Genomic DNA, 17,989 nt, shown 5'->3' on the forward strand with positions numbered 1-17,989 from the left:
TTGTTAATTCTGATGAAGCCCAAATTATCATTTTTTTCTTTTATGGACTGTGATTTTTGTGTTAGGTCTAAGAATTCTTTCCTTAGTCTAGATCTTTTTTTTTTAATATTTTATTTATTTATTCATGAGAGACACAGAGAGAGGGAGAGGCAGAGACATAGGCAGAGGGAGAAACAGGCTCCCTGCGGGAAGCCCAATGCAGGACTCAATCTCAGGACCCCCGGAGTCATGACCTGAGCCATAAGCAGATATTCAACCATGGAGTGTTTCAGGTGCCCCCCCTAGTCTAGATCTTAAAGATTTTCTTCTGTGTTTTTTCTTTTTTTTTTCTTCTGTGTTTTTTTCTAAAATTTTTGTTGATTTACACTTTACATTTAACCCTATGATACATCTTAATTAATTTTTTATATAAGTTTTGAGATTTAGGTTGAGATTCCTTTTTGTTGTTCTTGCTACTGTTTAAAATGTCATCTTTTCTTCAGCTGAATTGCTTCTGCACCTTTGTATTTTTGTATGGGTCTATTTCTGGGTTCCATGTTCTATTCCATTGATTTATACATCTATGCTCTACTAATACCACACAGTCTTCAGAACTATATTGAAATCATCAGTCTATACTGATGTTTCTCACTTAATTTTTTTCAAAATTGTTCTATTCTATTTCCTTTGCTTGTCCATATAAAGTTTTTAATAACCTGCTCTATATCTTCTCTTAAAAAGCTTGCTGGTATTTTGATAAGATGTATTTTAAACCTGCATACCAATTTGGAGAGAATTGAAATCTTTATTGTTGACTCTTTCAACTCACGAACAAATAGGTCTTTATTTATTTATAAATTTTTATAAATTTGTATAAATATTTATAAAAATACATATTGTAGTTATAGTTATAAATCTTCTTTTGTTTATTTTATTAGCATTGTGTGGCTTTCCCATACACGTTCTGTACATAGTTGTTAGAATTACTTTTAAGTGTTTATTTATTTATAATGAAATACTAAATAAAAAACATACTTGTTGATTAGAAATGACATTGTTTTAATTTTGGCTCATTGTTAATTTGTAAAAATAGAATTGAGTTTTGTATGTTTATCTTGTATCCTGTTGACCTTATTGAACACACTTATTAGTTTAGGAGGTTTTTTTTGGTAGATTTTTTTGGGCTTTTCTATGTAGGCAATCATGTGATCTACTAATCAGGACAGTTTTATTTATTTATTTTTCTTTCCAATCTGGATGCTTTTTATTTACTTATGTTGCCTTATTGCACTGGCTAGAATTTTAGCAGTATATTAAATAACAGCTCTGTGAGTGGACATTTTTGCCTTTTGCCTGATCTTAGAGAGAAAATATTCAGCCTTTCAGACTCTCTGATATTTTAATCTCAGCATATGGTTAACTTTCATGTCAGTTATTTTTGTTTGTTTGTTTTTATTACAGATAAAGTAAAAGCTGTATTGGAAAATCTTGTAATATAGTGCTTGCATGCATGGACTTTGAGGTAGTCAAAATTAGGTGTGTTTCCATGCTCTATCCCTTCCTACTAGTGTTACCTTGGGCAAGTTTCATAATTCTTCTAAGCCTCGGTTTATTTATCTGCAAAATGGTACACAATGCATTCATTCATTCCATAAATTTAAATTCAATATTTTAAAAACTTGATACTATATGTACCCTACTATCTCACAAACTTGTGAGAACTGACTGAAAGGATACTGGTGAAATACTTAGCACATGGTAAGAATTTGAATTTTGGCTATTATCACTGTTACTATAAGACCATGAGTATCAAATGAAAGACTTTCCTATAAAATGTCATTAGATCCATGGTACTCAATGGGGTCGCGGGGAATGATCTTATCCCCACCACAAGGGACATTTAACAATGTCTGGGGACATTTTGCTTCACTGGAATAGGAGGTTCTATTGGTATCTAGCAGGTTGAGGCCAAGAATGTTGCTGAATTTCTACAATTCATAGGACAGCCCCCCATAACAGATAGTTATCTGGCCCAAAATGTTATTGTGCCAACATCGAGAAAACCTGATTTAGATGGATACTGGATGTATATGTATGAGTATGCTAAAAATAGCTTATGGGTTACCAGTAAATTCCTATCCCCTCTTTAACCTTTGCCTAAACTCACTCTCTCCAGGACCCTTTCTTTGATTGGCTGCTTTAAATTTAGAACGGCACTTGGTCTGACACCCTTTCAATAATATAGTAATTTATATGTCTAAATACCAATTGGGTGACCAGCCAGAGAGTTAATGTTTACATGCAAAGACTGCACATTCTTTGGGAATAACTCCACTTTTCTAGAACACATTGCTGATAGTCACCAAATATGTTTAATAACTCTTCCTTGGCTTTATTCTTTCATCTTAAATTCTGCTTACTTTTAAAATCATGCCTTTATTTATAACTATTTCAGCAACTCCTCAGAGTTAATGATATGGTACCTTGTCTACCAATAAGGTTCCGTGAATGTGCTAGAAAAATTGTTCTTCTGATTCAAAATGGAAAAACTGATTTTGCTCTATGCTCCAGTCACTACTATATTGTTTGAAGTACCCCAAAAAGCAAGGTATATAAGATGACCTCATTTGACATTCAAATGAGCATTTGAAAAACGGACTAAAAATTAGTTGAAAAAATTCAACTGATGATTGAACATAAATCCTTTCTAGGGGTACCAGAATCTAAATTTATATGCACCAGTCACTGTTTAGGCCCCTGTGAGGTTTTTCCATTGACCAGCAGCACTGCTAAGCCTAACCCCTCGTCTTTCAAGGTGGACCTAGAAATGTTCAGTCTGCCTCCAGATAGAACTACTACCTCAAAAACAAAAATAAAGTAGCCAAGAACCTTATCCTCAAGTATCATACCTAAAACTGGTGTATGGTTCCCTTTGAATGATAAAATTTGAAGATTCATTCTGTTACAAAATGCTGTCCCACAGGCCCACCATTGAGTACTCCATCACCGTACCCATTTGGAATTAAAACGTTGTTTCTCACTTGGAACTATCAAAACATAAGGCAAATGTGAGCACTAAGAGAGATGACAGACTAGAACTTTTCATTAACTTACATGCAAACTAATCATATTAATATTCGGGTCTACAGGGGTCAATCAACTACAGCCATTCTTCTGCTCCAGAATCAGATGGAGACACATCAGCTTTATAACTACTCAAATGGATTAAAGAATAAAGTTTAAATGTTTGGTCACTTAGAACTATCTGATATGTTTCTTCTGGAACCTAAAGGATAGTTCACAAAGCTGATGCTTACCTAGCAAGCTGTAAGCTCCATAGGCCCTGCCCAAGGAGACAACAGGACCAGATCACATAAAGGAAGGATTAAGTGGTGAAGAGAAAGGCCATAAATGTGGGAAGCCTCCAGATAAAAATTTAAGAATGACCTGACCATTCACATGGAGAATGACACTGTCAAGTGTCAAGACACCAAACCAGAAGGCACAGAGGAAGTGCATTTTGATATAGGCAAAGTGATAGAGGATTGTCGAAAATAAAAAATGTTCCAATGCTGACTCTTTCTGATTGAGGCCCTAATGAATCCCCTAAAGAAAGACCCCTTCTACAAGATTCTATAATTAAGAAGAATGGATGAAGAAGAGGTGGAGGACAGCTAGGTGGCCCTAGATTAGGTAGAGGAATAGCTTGGGGAAAGGTAGTGGCTGAGAGTTAAATTGCAAATGACAAAGACATGCTCTGTTACTCAGCAGCATGTATCTGGTAGGCTTTGCTAGGTACAGTACAAGACTAGAGCCTTTGGAGGAAAATAGAACGAGCAGCTTTGTTTCTTGTCCTCAAGGAATTTGTAGACTAATCTAATGGGATTATTTGATCCCCTTCATGTCAATGGAATATATTGCTTTCATTTACATAAAAAATACCTAAAAAGCATCTGACTATAGTCAGTGTATTAAAAAATTCACTCTGTGATGTGACATATGTAATATGTGATGACTATATCATGTCACAGAATTTTCATGTTAATTTGTTTCTTTGTCATTAAAGTACTGGACCCCTATGTCATCCAGTCCTGGAAACAAAACAGAAAAATTTATTGAGACAGTGAGAAAAAGAGAATGTGCAAAACCAGCCAAGGCTGATTTTACATGGACTAGGAAACACAATGAGGGTCCAACAACCAGCAGGAAACAGCAATCAACATGACATTGGCTCTTTGGTTGACAGCACTTGGCAGCATCTGCAATGAATGTCCTACAAACAGACATAATGATTCAGGTAAAAGCTGGACAACATTCAGTGACAAATCTTTCCTCAAAGGAAGATCAATGTTTTAGAGACATTTAATCTTCTGTGTTTCCATCTTTGGCTAAGATTTTGATTTATCCCTCATTTGATAGTGTTAATTTTAGGCTATATCCATGAAATAATGCCACCTGATAAAATGTTCTTGCTGCCAAATAGGAAAATGTGCTAAATAAATACAACTAAACATCACTTTGGAAAGGACACATTTTAAGCATGAATTCTAAAATAGCCGAAATCAAAGCAGATACAAAAGGGAAGCTCTAATGAAATAGACATGGCTCTTCCAGAAAAAGTAAAGTGAGTTTTGTTGTATATTTTTAAAGTGAAGAAGAAAATTACTCTTACTAACTTGTGGGTAAAGAGAGAGCCACATAAAGTGCATATTTGATAGTTTTTTTCTGGCAGCAAGATGTTCCCCCAAAATCCTCTGGCATGTGAATGAAAACTGAAAGGGAAGTCAAACTTTGTCTTATATGGTGAAAAAAAAACAGAGTTCTCCAGCAGTTTCTCATAAGTGATAAAACTTCAAATACCTGGGCTGCCTGAGTGGTTCAGTGATTAAGCATCTGCCTTCAGTTCAGGGCATGATCTTGGGGTCCTGGGATGTTTTCCTTCAATTTAGGGTGTGATCCCAGGGTACTGGGATCAAGTCCCACATCAGGCTCCCCATAGGGAGCCTGCTTCTCCCTTTGCCTATGTCTCTGCCTCTTTTCTCTGTGTCTCTCATGACTAAATAAATAAAATCTTAAAAAAAAAAAAACCCTTCAAATACCTAATAGTAAAGAATCAGACTACTTTGCTGATTATTTTATCAGTGGTTATTTCATACAAAATGAACAAGGGAGAATTCCGGGTTGAGGTTTTCTATTTTTAATTAGGTAACAAAGACAAAGAAGATGTAAATAGATCAGTCTCTACAAAGTTATTGTCTAAGAAGAACGAGGAGAAATTATGATTCAGATGTATGCTGCCCAGGTAGCGTTTCGGGACCTGTGTAGGTGGGTATAAAATCAGCACTAAGATTTACAAAACTTTAAGGTCAAAAGTCAGGACTAACCTTGTGAAATCCTAGGGCAATGGATAATTCAGAGCATCTCAGATCAATCTGATATAGGGAACAATTATACATCTGTGCAGGGAAAGAGATCACAAAAAGTAGTCTCTTACAGACCTATTATTATTATTATTATTATTGTTATTGTTATTTTTCACCATTATTCCCAAAAATGGCAATTTTATTACTTTTGTTTCCCACTGGATTTTGAGAAACTTAAGGAAAGAGACCATGTCTTACTGGTTTTTGTAAACCAGTGCCTAGCTGATGTCGTGTACATACTGCATGTTAAATATTCACTGAGGAAATGAAATTATAGAACAACTTCAGAATACGATTTCTGAATTGGATGTGCTTAGTCAACACTGTTCAACAAAGATTTCTATGGTGGAAATATTTGGCACTGCCCAATTTGGTAACTGTTACTAAGCACTTGAAATGTCGCTAGTGGAACTGAGGAACTGCATAACTAATTTTACTTAATTTTAAATCATTTAAATGTAAAATTAAGTTAGCCACATGTTGGGCAGTGTGGTGCTACATTTTGCAAAAAGTAAAGAGAATAGAAGGTGTTGGTTTTGTAATTTGCTATTTTAATACTCTTTGACTACCATCTGTCTCCTCTCTCAATGTCTCATATTTCAGATTAATTAAAAATGACCAGTCTTCCTTGTTGACTTACAATGACCAAACATCACTTATCCATCTCATAATTATTGACTCTGTGTCTATAATAGAGCATAATAGAACAAACACTAAGCACGTAGACCTGTTGTTTCCTCATCAGTGAGACGGGAATTGTTATACCCATCTGGTAGGTTGTTGAGAGGATTAATGTCAAAATTCTTAGTCTTTATTGCAATGACTGACACATAAGAGAGAGTAAATAGTAGTTACAAAATAATGTGTTAAGTATTGTGAGGGTTTTGAAGGATTAGTGTAGCTGCTAGCCTTTTAGAGTGATTTCCAAAAAATTTCCATTTATTCCATATAAGTACAGATAATTTTTCTGTCCCATATCAATATGTCATTAATCCTAGTCCCTTCATAGAAGGATTACAGGCCCTTCTACCAGGCTCTGCACATTTCTGAGGAAGAGACTCCTTCTTACTTATGTCTTCATGCTCTTAGAACCTGATATTTAGTGCTTAGAATGATTACTGAATTTGAAGGACATAAAAATAGTCTTCACTTCTACTGCTAACAGAAAACAAGGTAGTTATACAGCAACCAGCAAGAGCAACAAATACAAGATAAGATAAAAGAAAACATCCCATTAACTATAGTAATATTTATCTCACACACAACTGCATCACACAAACACAGGTAAACAAATAATCTAGGGATCTATGGGAAGAGAAGTATCAAATTCATACAAATTGTCATGTATAAAGAAAAATTGAATTAATTAATGTAAAGGCATATCTTATTCCTGGATGAGAAGAATCAACATTGTAGAAAAGCATAATCCTTTTTAAAATCAAAGGTTTGTGCAAGTTTTTTTGGATTCTTTGAAAAATAAAAAGATCCCAGGACTCTGAGATCATGACCTGAGCCACCCAGGTACCGTAATTTTATTTCATTTTAAATGATTAGATGATTATCTCAACACTCTTTATTAAATAATTAATCCTTTCTAAAAAGTTTTAAATGTCATTTATTAAAGCTATGTTCATATTTATTCATAGGTCTTTTTCTGAACTCTGTTCTCTTCCACTGACCTATTTACTCCTCAGACAACCTCCCTGTTTCAATTACTATAGATTTTTTTCCCTATTTTTGACCTCTTTTAGGATAATATTCCTTATTGAAAATTACTATTCTGAGTTCTTTTTTATGAATTTTAGAATAACTAATCAAGTTCTCTAAATGTAATGTTGACATTTTTATTGGAGTTGTTTTAAATTTATGAGTAATTTGAGGAAAAGTGACATCCTGAGAAACTGAGTCTTTAAAGCCTGGGATTGAATATATTTCTCTAATTCGTAAACTTTTTTTTAGCACCACATACTCAATAAATTTGTAGTTTTCTTCATATTTTCATCACACATTCCTTTTTCAGTTTATTCTCAAATATTTTATTTTGTTGTTGCTGCTATTACAGATTATATTCCTTTCCCATTAAATTTTCTAATTGGATATTCCTGCTTTATATAAAAGCTATTGAGTTTGGTGAACTTACTATCTTGCTGAATAATTGTGTTACTACCACTTATTTCACCTAAGTCATATGTGTTTTCCTCTCAGTTAATCTTATCATCTGCAAATATTAAAAGCTTTTTCCTCTCCTCTCCAATATTTATACCTTCATTTACTTATCTTTCCTTTTCTTTGAATGAATGAAATCTTCCAGGTATGATATTAATAGTTTTGTCCCAAGTGTTTATTAAAAGGAAGGTTTATAATATTTAACCATTAAGTATTATTTTGTTTGTTATGTTTCATTTTTAAAGATTTATTTATTTATTTGAGGGGAGAGGGGCAGAGGGAGAATAAGAAAGAATCTTTAAGCAGAGTCCATGCTGAGCTGAGCGTGGAGCCCAAAGGGGGCATTGATCTCAGGACCCTGAGATCACTACCTGAGCTGAAACCAAGAATTAGAGGCTTAATCCAACTGTACCACCAATGTTTGTTTGTTTCTAATAGATGATCTTTACCGGGGTTAGGGATATCCCCAGCTCCTTTCAAAACCACTCCCCATGCTGGGGCCGTTCAGTCAGAGAAAGGGACATTATAATTTTTGCCTGGAAAATAAATGCCTGAAAAATGGGTGGAGCAGGTGGTGGAAAATAGAGATGAAAATCATGCTTGATATTTTTATTAAAAAAAGAGCATTTAAAGGAGCATCCTGTTGTTTTATTTTAATTAACATTTTGAAACACAATTCCTTCCATTTTACATTTCATAAAATGAATTATGATACATTTACATTCTTTTTAAAACCTGTTAGTTTTCTTATTTTCTGTGATGTCATTTTCTTTTCCTGCCGGTGGACTATTAATTTTATTCTTTCTGTGATTCATTGTGATTTAGGGTTTTTTTTTGGTGATTTAGTTCCTTCCTTTTTTCTAATGCTTCAGATACCTTTATGGATTTTATAGCTATATTTACAAATGTGTATGACATTGGAATGAACACATGTTATTCTGTGATTTTAAAAATAAGCTACTTTTGAGGTGCCTGAGTGGCTCAGTCTGTTGAGTGTCCAACCTGGGTTTTGGCTCACATCATGACTTCAGAGTTGTAGGGATCAAGCCCCTTGTCAGGCTCTGTGCTCAGCGTGGAATCTCCCTTACCCTCTGACCTTTCACCCTCTCCCAGTATCCACACTCAAAAATAATAAAGAAAATCTTTAAATAAACAAATAAATAAAAATAAAGGGTTGATGCAGTCACCCCAGTCCAAAATCAATATATAATAAATAGATAAATATAAGCTCTTTTTTCCTTTGCACATTTTATTGTAGAGAATTCAACATCCAAAAAAAAAATCTTGTTAAGTTAAAATTAAAAAATAATATTTTATAAATTTATTCCAGCTTCACTCTTAGGAGTTAGATATTAAATTTATCCAATGATAAGTAACAGTTCAAATCAAATTTTCCCCAATTTGTTATGAGAAGTCATTTATTTATTTATTTATTTATTTATTTATTTATTTATTTATTTATTCGACTTTTGTTAGTCTAGCTTCTAAAAGGAGTACATCATTTTTTGACTTCCATCACATACAATTATCACAGGGAGATGTGGTTTGATGGAAAGATACACAGAGACACAGAAAAAAAATGCAAGTTCCTTCAACATGCAGAGAAAAAAAAAATGTAGCGCACAGAGCTAGTAACGTAGCATCACCTGAGGTGGGGAAATGGGCAAGCTTCCCACCTACTATTGATCTGCACCAGAGGAAAATGGAATAAAACCCCGTCAGAACACATTTAAGTGGCAGCCCACAAAATTCAATTGGCTAAAATGCACTTGTCGGAGATAAGTGAAATATCAGGACAGGCCTACTCAGCTGCCAATCCAGTGCTCTTGAGGCCCAGCCATGACACCTCAGTCGGCGTGGTCCAACAGCCATTGGCATCAGTTGGCAGCGGTCTTTCACTCTGGGTGTGATATGGATGGGGATAACTCTAGGTCCTGTGGAGACAGGGGTCTTCAGAATCACAGAAGCCGTGCCAGGAGTATCCCAGTTAGCAGGAATCCCATCTGCGAAATTAGGTTGGCAGAAATGCTTGCAGGTTTCTCACCTAACTCTGTACCTTCTCCCTTCAAGAAATTTGAGACTCTCACCCAGCTCCTCCCCTGATGGGAGACTTCAGTCTTCAGTTTTTAAAGATCATTTTCCCATGGGGGCTGTTATCCCTGGCTCACCCAACCTTTAAACCTGCCTAGAATCTATTACTACACCAATATTTCCAATCTGTGTTTAATCATTTCATTTATTTTGACAATACCCATTATATATATATATATATATTTTTAAAGTATCTGCATTCAGTGTTTTTATTATCTAATCTTCTCATTCCATTGCCTGAAACAGCTGTATATTCTGGGGAAAACAACAACAACGTCTAATTGCTAAAGCCAAAGTCTTCACCTTTGGCTATGACATTGTATTTTTTAAATTATTTTGTGGCATCTTTGTTTTTTCATGTCTCTTTTTAATGTTCTATCTTGATTTCTCATACTCTTTCCATCTCGTAGTTATAGATGTTCCTGCAGGTGCTGTCTTGAGCACACTTCTTTCCTTCTCTTAATTACATATCTTTTCTGAGTAATCTTGTCTAGGTTTATGCCATCACCCATCGTAGCAATGAATGTAAATCCCAGAATTTTCTTTCTTTTTTTTTTTTTTTAAGATTTTATCCATTTATTCATGAGGGACTCACAGAGAGAGGCAGAGACAAAGGCAGAGGGAGAAGCAGGCCTCTATGGGGAGCCTCATTCCCAGGACTCCAGGGATCACAACCTGAGGGATCAGACACTCAACCACAGAGCACTCAACTACAGAGCCACCCAGGCATCCCTAAATCCCAGAAAACTTTATCTTGAATCTTTATGTCTCTCAAATTCTAGATCCACACATCCTCTGGTTACTACTTGTCCATTTACAGATGGTTCCCTATAGGGACTTCAGATTTTCTGTCTGGAAAACTTAACTCAGTTTTACACATATCTGAATTCTTACCATTGTTTTGAATGACTTTTCCAGGTGCTGAACCTTATAGTTCCTTGATTGCCTCAATTATGTTGACCTTCAGATCCATTCCACTTTGGTAATTCACCCCATGACCAACCTTGGATGTTGTCATCAACTGGGTGCTTTCTGCCTTTGGAATCCAAAATAACACCTTATGTTATCTCAGTCAGTACAAATGGTCCAATCCAAAATTCTTCCAGGTTATAATTTAATCTTTCTTGGGTAAACTCAGATTCTAGTATTCTTATCTCTATTATTATTTATAATTCAATGCCCTGTCATTTAAGAATTCACTCTAAACAGTAGTGTGCTGGTAAATGTTTAATAACTAGCTCTGTGAAAAATAAAACCTTTTACATATAACATTTTCTGGTTTCTGTAGCTTTCTGATTTCTGAAAATATTTCCACTATGGCCACTTTCAAGCTACCAACACAATGTCACTGAATGCTGTGTTGGGAAAAGCTGTGCATAATCAGGGGTTGACAGCTTGAAAGAATCATGGTAGCTCCAGCACACCACGCACTGGCTCTAAGCTTGCATTGCTCTTCCTCCTGGCTCATGCCACTTTCTAAACCCCACCAGGCCCTATGTTAATCTTCTCACAGCAGAGAGAGTGGGGCGGAAGTGTAATCCACTGACAAATGAGCCCACAGAAATTGCAAGTTGGTTATTTCTCTGCTGGTGTCTTACCCGGTCCAGTCTCTGCTGCTGGCTCTGTTACATAACTCTCTTTGCTCTACTGAAGCATCTCAAACATACTTTCTTGTGTCAGTGATCTCTTGAAAGAATAACCACTCAGGAACAGTCACCGGAACTCTTGCATGAGGGTATTTTCCATATTCAGCGGTCCATGGGTGAGATGGGGAAGTTAGTCATGGCCCAACTATCCTCTGTAGGCCCATGGGGGATATTTATATTCCCACCACCTCACCGTACACCATTCAGTCCCTGGCTTTATAGGAAACTCATGCGTGGTGGGGGTATAGGCAGGGAGGGGCTTGCATTTATTGGCTTTTACTTTATTTCAGCTTCTCATGTTGTAATGCCATTTGGCTCCTGACCTTCTCCCACACCCCAAGAGAGACGATGACCTTATGTGTTCTGCTGTTCATTGAACCTGAGGTCCAAAATGCATACTGGTTCCGCGTTCAGAAATACCTACAGACTGTTGTGAGCAAGTCTCTCTGAGAATAAAGATTTCTTGTAAGGAAAGAGGAATGAGTGTTCCTCATCTCACACAGTGGAAGGAAGGCATGTGGAAAGGATGAAATAAGGCACCAGAAACTAGAGAATCACAAAAACTCTGGCTTGAAGACCCTCTCTCTACTGATGGCTAATATTACATCTCTGCCTAGAATAGGGAAGGATGAACGATCTACTTTCCATAGCATCAGTGACCTATTTTTTCTTTTCCATGTGATTCCTGTTGGGAATGTTTCAAAAACAGAGGAACCAGCACACCTGGGTGGCTCAGTTGGTTAAGCGTCAGCCTCCTAATTTTGGCTCAGGTCGTGATCTCAGTCAGGCCTGTGAGATCGAACCCCAAGTCCGGCTCATACACTGGGTATGGAGCCTGCTTAAGATTCTCTCCCTCTCCCTCTCCCTGCAACCTACCCCCTCCTCTCTCTCTCTCTAAAAAGGAAAAAAAGAAAAAGAAAAGGAGGAAAATGTCCTTTTCTTTCTCCAGTACCACATTTCTTGGAAAACCTTTATGTTATAATGCAAGCACCAATTAAAAGAAAATAAATGTATTTTCTCCTTAATGCCAATGTTCTCATGAAGAGATTCTCTTTTTCTCTCTTTCTCATCTATCATCTAAATGTTGGAAGCATAGAGGAATGTGTGTGTACACATTTGCATCTTGAATTTATAAAAACTAATTCATCATTCTTTGTTTTTATGCAATTTGATGCTTTCAATAGAAACTGCAAAGATGACATACATATAATATGTGACTGTCCTAAATTTTATAGTCAGTAAATCAGTTATTCTTTTGCCTCTGAATATCTATTTCTGAATATTAGGTGCAAGTCACTATTATGCAAAAGTAAGACAAAAGAAAGAGAAAAGTATATAGTTCCTGCTCTCAATAATTTTTCTCACTAGAAAAATTTAAGTATTGTTCATGTCAATCACTCAGTTAATCACACGTATCCTAGCAATCAATGCAGTGACATCATGGCCAGATTTCCCCAAAGTTTGGGCCAGCGCTGAGCCACCACGAAGTCCTTTATAATTCCAAGTCAAAGGCATTATAATTTAATAAACAATGAAATCTAAAAATCCCTGGTAGTCTCATATCTTTCAGTTTTGACTTCATTAAAAAATATATAGCCATGAATTTAAATTAATTTATATACACTATGTATTATCTAAGTATTTATTACTCATAAACAAAATAACATTTTTGTTATCTCATTTTTTTGTTGGGATGAATATTTAGGAATGCAGTTTTTTAAATACTGTATACATGTTAATTTAGTTTCACTATGCCTGAATCTTATATTTTTCATTATTAAACTATGACATTGATAAGTAATGTTTACCTGGGTTACACATGCTATTTCATTCACCATCTCACCCTATGACACAAGTTACCATATAGAGACAGAAGGACAAATCAGTCACCAATCATGGACTGCCTCCAGTAACTGCAGTTACCTGAACCCAAAGCCCTGAGCAAATCTAGATTGCAGTGCACTCTCAATATTCTCAGATGCCAGAAAGATCAAGTTCCCCAGGCTGACTGTCTCTGGCAAAATGTGAGAGAATAGACTTTAATTTCCCCATAGATGTCAAACAATACATATGACTGAGAAGCCTCTTTCAGGACTACGAGGGAATTCACTCACTAACTCAACAAATATTTTTATTTGAGTGCATTCTATGACCATGGTCTTTCAAGTTGCCACAATGTAGGTACTCAATGGCAATATATTTTAAAAATTATTTTCTTTCATCGGTACCACATAGAGTAAAACAAGCAGGTCACTGCTCAGGTTTTGAAAAAATAATGTAGCATAAAAACTGAATTTCTGCTCGCTATTTCTCCTGTATTTTCTGTATTGATAATTGACTTTTCAATTAACTTATCTTCATGTCTACAACTGGCATTGCTATAAGGCATTGCTAAAGGCTAAATTAGTAATTCTCATTTTTAAAAAATTCTGTAATTACATGAATCTTTAATAATGACCCATAATGGGTATGGAATGAACTTGTCCATGCAGTGATAGATAGCACCTATTCCTAATGACGATGCTGCCAACCTACAATTCAGAAAAATCAGTAAATTAATTTCAGCTCAGATATTATGACTGAATTTGTTACATCACAGCATCCATTACTCATCAAACTGTATTTAGATTACCATATATCATACATGTCGATCATTTATTTCTTTAGGTAAGAGAAATTTTGGCTCTTTAATCACAACAAACGTATTAGTCTACTTCTTGATGTTCAGAATTCCAGTTTTCTCTCTTTATGTTAACTACTCTTCTTTTCTACCAAATAACAAAATCTTTCATCTTTAACATCTGTTTTATAATTAATATTAATAATTATTTTATGAGACATTGGACATGCATTACAAAGGCTATAAAACTAAGTGTTCATATAGGGCCTTCATTCAAATATGTCAATGCTTTCTGTAGGTGCTCTTTGTCTCTAAATATTTATTACATTAATTAATAAGGTAAGGCTTGTGTTTGCTGACATTTTAGTTTAGTCATTCCCACAATTGACATTTTGCATATGAGAGTGTAAGTGAAGTGCACGCTATATGGATAATATATTTTTACCGGAAATTGTGTTAAACAACCACGTATTGATATAAATAAAATTCCCTCATATCCATTGTACTCCATTCCACAGCTACACACAAAATTTAACTAGGATATAACTAGACTGCCCCATAGTCCGGCTCTATGGCAGGATCACATTCAAATGAACTCCACTTGATCAAAAAGAACTTTGTTTTTTCAAGTTTCAGATATGTGCTAAGATTCCACAGCAAGAATTTCAGAAACCTCTTTCCTCCAAGTGAGCAAAGACTCTCTTCTCACTTCACACACCATCAGTTTATGCCTTTTTATTTCAGCTCCTACTCCTACCTTTCCTAATAAATTCTTGCCTTTTGTTAGATCTTTTCCTCGTTCCAATGTAAACTACCCAATGTAATCTCAGATCTTTCAGCGCTTTCCACTTATTATCTTAATCCATACCAGAATACTAGAAAGCTAAACAAAAAACCCTGTGTGTTGCGGGGGTGGGGGGACAGTGGTTGGTGAATACTCATATTACCTTTTTTCTGGTTACCCAGTTCTATTGTTTTTAATCATGTAATATCTAGAAAGCATCTTTTTCTTTAAAAGGGGCTCTTTCTGCCTGTGCTTTGTTTCTGCCTAAAACAGCTGTACATCTAAGGCTCAATTTCCATGAGTTGTCTCACTCCTTGTTGACTCCTACTTGCGGAAGGTGAGAAAATAATAGTGGGCAACCTTTGTTGAATACTTACCAGGCGCCAGGTAAAGTTCAAAAGTGCTTTGCCTGCATTTACCCATTTAATCTTCACAACAACTCTAAGAGGCAGGAACTCTTTCTTTACTTCTGTCATAGAGGAGAAAATAGATATCACAAGGGGTGAAGTAAATTTCCCAAGGTCATAGATTAGCAAGTAACAGAGTCAGGGTTTGAACCCAGGGAGTTACATTGAAGAGTTACATTTTTAATCACCATACTGCTTAAAACTCTCTGAAACTCACTTTGGTACAATGGAGTGAAGGAATCATTATACAACTCACAGTGGGATTACAGAGGTTAGGAAAGAAGCTTTAGAAACTGATAATGGAGTTGGCAAGGTTGTCGTATAAGGTTTTATTGAAAATGATTACAGTTCCTCATTCTGGGAAGATGTATGTGATAACAATCCATAAAATCACAGATAATATGGCTAAAATAAATAAGGACTTCTCTAATTAATTTTGGAATATCAGAATTCAAACACGCTCCTGGAAATTCAGAGGTAAGAGTGTGTAAGTAAAAGGGAATTGCACAGTAGCAAATAATAAGCCAAGTTTTATACTATGCATTTATAGGCATTTTTCAAATAGGGAAAACTTAATATGGGTTAAGGATTCAAATCCTGATTTCTGTGATCCTACAGTCATCACTTCTAATCTATGTGTTATCCTGCCTCTCAAAGACTCTCCAAATTGTTGGGTCAAAAGTAAATGATATTAACGAACAGAGTTTAATCTAGGTGCATTCACTGTTCAAGTAATTTTATAAATGTTAGATCATTTAACATTTATTACAACCTCACAGGTAGTATTATCTCTATTTTATAGGAAACTGAGATACAGAGATTGTGTAATTTGCTCAAGGTCCTATGACTGATTCATAAATCTAGGTTTTGAAACTAAGTAGTCTTGCTCTGGAGTCCATGTTCTTAACCTCCACACTAAACCAGGGTAAGAAGAATTTTAATCAGCGTTTTTCAGTGTTTGCCCACAGTTAATTAATAGGCCACATATAAAAAAAACAGCTCTGGAGTCAGATTAGTTTATTTTTGTCCAATATAGCAGATCCTTTAACAAGAAAATGTACAATGTAAATCTTTCTCCGGTATAAATTTTATCATTATTTTAAACTACATGAAATTGCTAACATTTAAAAAAATAAACTAACGAAAATGGCAACAAAAGAGGTTGTAATATGCAATCTCTCTAAGAAAATGATGATTTAGTGGGCAACCTGGGTGGCTCAGCAGTCTAGCGCCTGCCTTCAGCCCAGGGATTGATCCTGGAGACCCTGGATCGAGTCCCACGTCAGGCTCCCTGCATGGAGCCTGCTCCTCCTTCTGCCTGTGTCTCTGATGATAAATAATTAAATAATTAAATAATTTTTTAAAAAAGAAATGATTTAGTGAAATACAAACATTTGAGAAAATTCAATGTAGTGAGCTCTAAAAGGGCTCATATTTGCTCATCTAAAAGATTCTAATATTTGCTTAAAAAATCTAGATATAAGAAGACCTCTTCAACGTATATTAGTTTATTGTTATGGAGAAATCACCATGTCTAGTACAATCACTTCTTATCAAAAACAGAATACAAAGCAAGATATTCCAGGAAGTTTTCACAACCTTCCGATTTACAACATGAAGGAAGTTTCCAAGCACAAAAACTCTAACCCTATTATGTATTCTACTTATATCAGTCATAAATAATGGAGGAATTTCTCTGAAGAAGAAGTTTGCTTGCTCTTTTCCGTCTTTGGACTATTATTTTTCAGCAATGATTAGAATCAGGATAAAAACGTGAAATGCTTTTCTAATGTTTCCCTTTGCTGAACAGAAACCCATGGAACAAAAAATATTCAAGAGATACAATGTATGAGAGGCAAAGCCTAGGTTCAATGCACAAATTCTGTATCAGCTCTCTGTTTCCTAATCACATCCCTGATAACTTTTGATTCTCTGGGCATCTGTGATCAATATTTTATTCTTAAGAGATCTATGACCAGGTTTTGTGACCCATTACAACTGGGCTTTCAGTGGCACATACATAAATATAAACTGAAGAATTTACTGTCGCATTCCAGAAGTCTAGACATTAAAAGACAAATTTCAGACCTACCAGAAAACTGAGAGGTCAATCCTGTCTTTCACCCCATTCCCAATAAAGAATGAAACTGAAACCAAAGGAGGCACCGAAGTCTCTTTTGGCACTAAATACATAGGTATTTAATAATGAATATTCTGTGTTAAGAGTAAAGTAATTTAACATCATTTGACATCCTCCAGCTTTTGAAGGACCTGCTTGATGAGACTTATTATTTACTTGCAATAAAAGAATCACCAATATAGCTATGTTAGAGCCAAACAAACCAAAATCTGTGCTGTACACTCCATTGTGATCAGGAAACTGAGTGTCACCACGTGAAGGGATGGTACTGACCCACTTTTGATTGTTTTACATGAATGCGGAGCTGATCGCTCTCATCAGCATGACACAACTCCTGTGAGCAGCCGACACAGGAGTGTTGTATATTTGATAACTGTGCGTGAGAATGGCAGTTAATTTCTTTAGGAGTTTAATTTAAGCCTTTCTGCAGTTTCTAAAAGTAAGTGGGAGAATGAATAGAACAGAATGTTCTCATTTTGCAGAAATAGAATAGCAAACTATATATCAAGAGAGAAATTAGACTGAATATTCTTTAAAAAGACATGAGAAGTGGCAAGAGGAAAATACCCTTTAATAGCAACTTTATCTTTTGATATTTTGGTGACTTTTCTCATAAAAGAAATATTTGTGCTATGCATGTAACTGATGAGGATTCAGAGGATAATGCAAACTGATTCTTCAACATATGTAACTAAATAACCAAATTCTATTTTGCTAAAACAAAAGTTAATGG

General features: G+C 35.4%; 1 protein-coding gene and 1 long non-coding RNA gene across 4 annotated transcripts in view; one reads left to right on the forward strand and one right to left on the reverse strand.

Annotated features, from left to right (window-relative positions):
* KCNH7 (potassium voltage-gated channel subfamily H member 7) overlaps window positions 1-17,989 on the forward strand; it is a 480,585-nt gene that overhangs the window by 204,816 nt on the left and 257,780 nt on the right. The gene's annotated exons all lie outside the window — the stretch shown is intronic.
* Window positions 5,223-17,989, reverse strand: part of LOC144304757 (uncharacterized) — a 74,155-nt gene continuing 61,388 nt past the window's right edge. Inside the window, exons 2-4 of one of the 2 annotated variants that reach the window (XR_013371720.1) lie at window positions 15,087-15,178; window positions 10,554-10,695; window positions 5,223-5,435 (exon numbers count right to left, since the gene is read on the reverse strand). This is a non-coding gene — a long non-coding RNA (uncharacterized LOC144304757). Of the gene's footprint in view, window positions 5,436-8,922; window positions 9,503-10,553; window positions 10,696-15,086; window positions 15,179-17,989 lie in introns of those variants that run through there. The other variant, XR_013371719.1, reaches the window with a different exon arrangement.

Source organism: Canis aureus, chromosome 34 (assembly GCF_053574225.1).
Source record: "Canis aureus isolate CA01 chromosome 34, VMU_Caureus_v.1.0, whole genome shotgun sequence".
Classification (NCBI taxonomy): domain Eukaryota; kingdom Metazoa; phylum Chordata; class Mammalia; order Carnivora; family Canidae; genus Canis; species Canis aureus.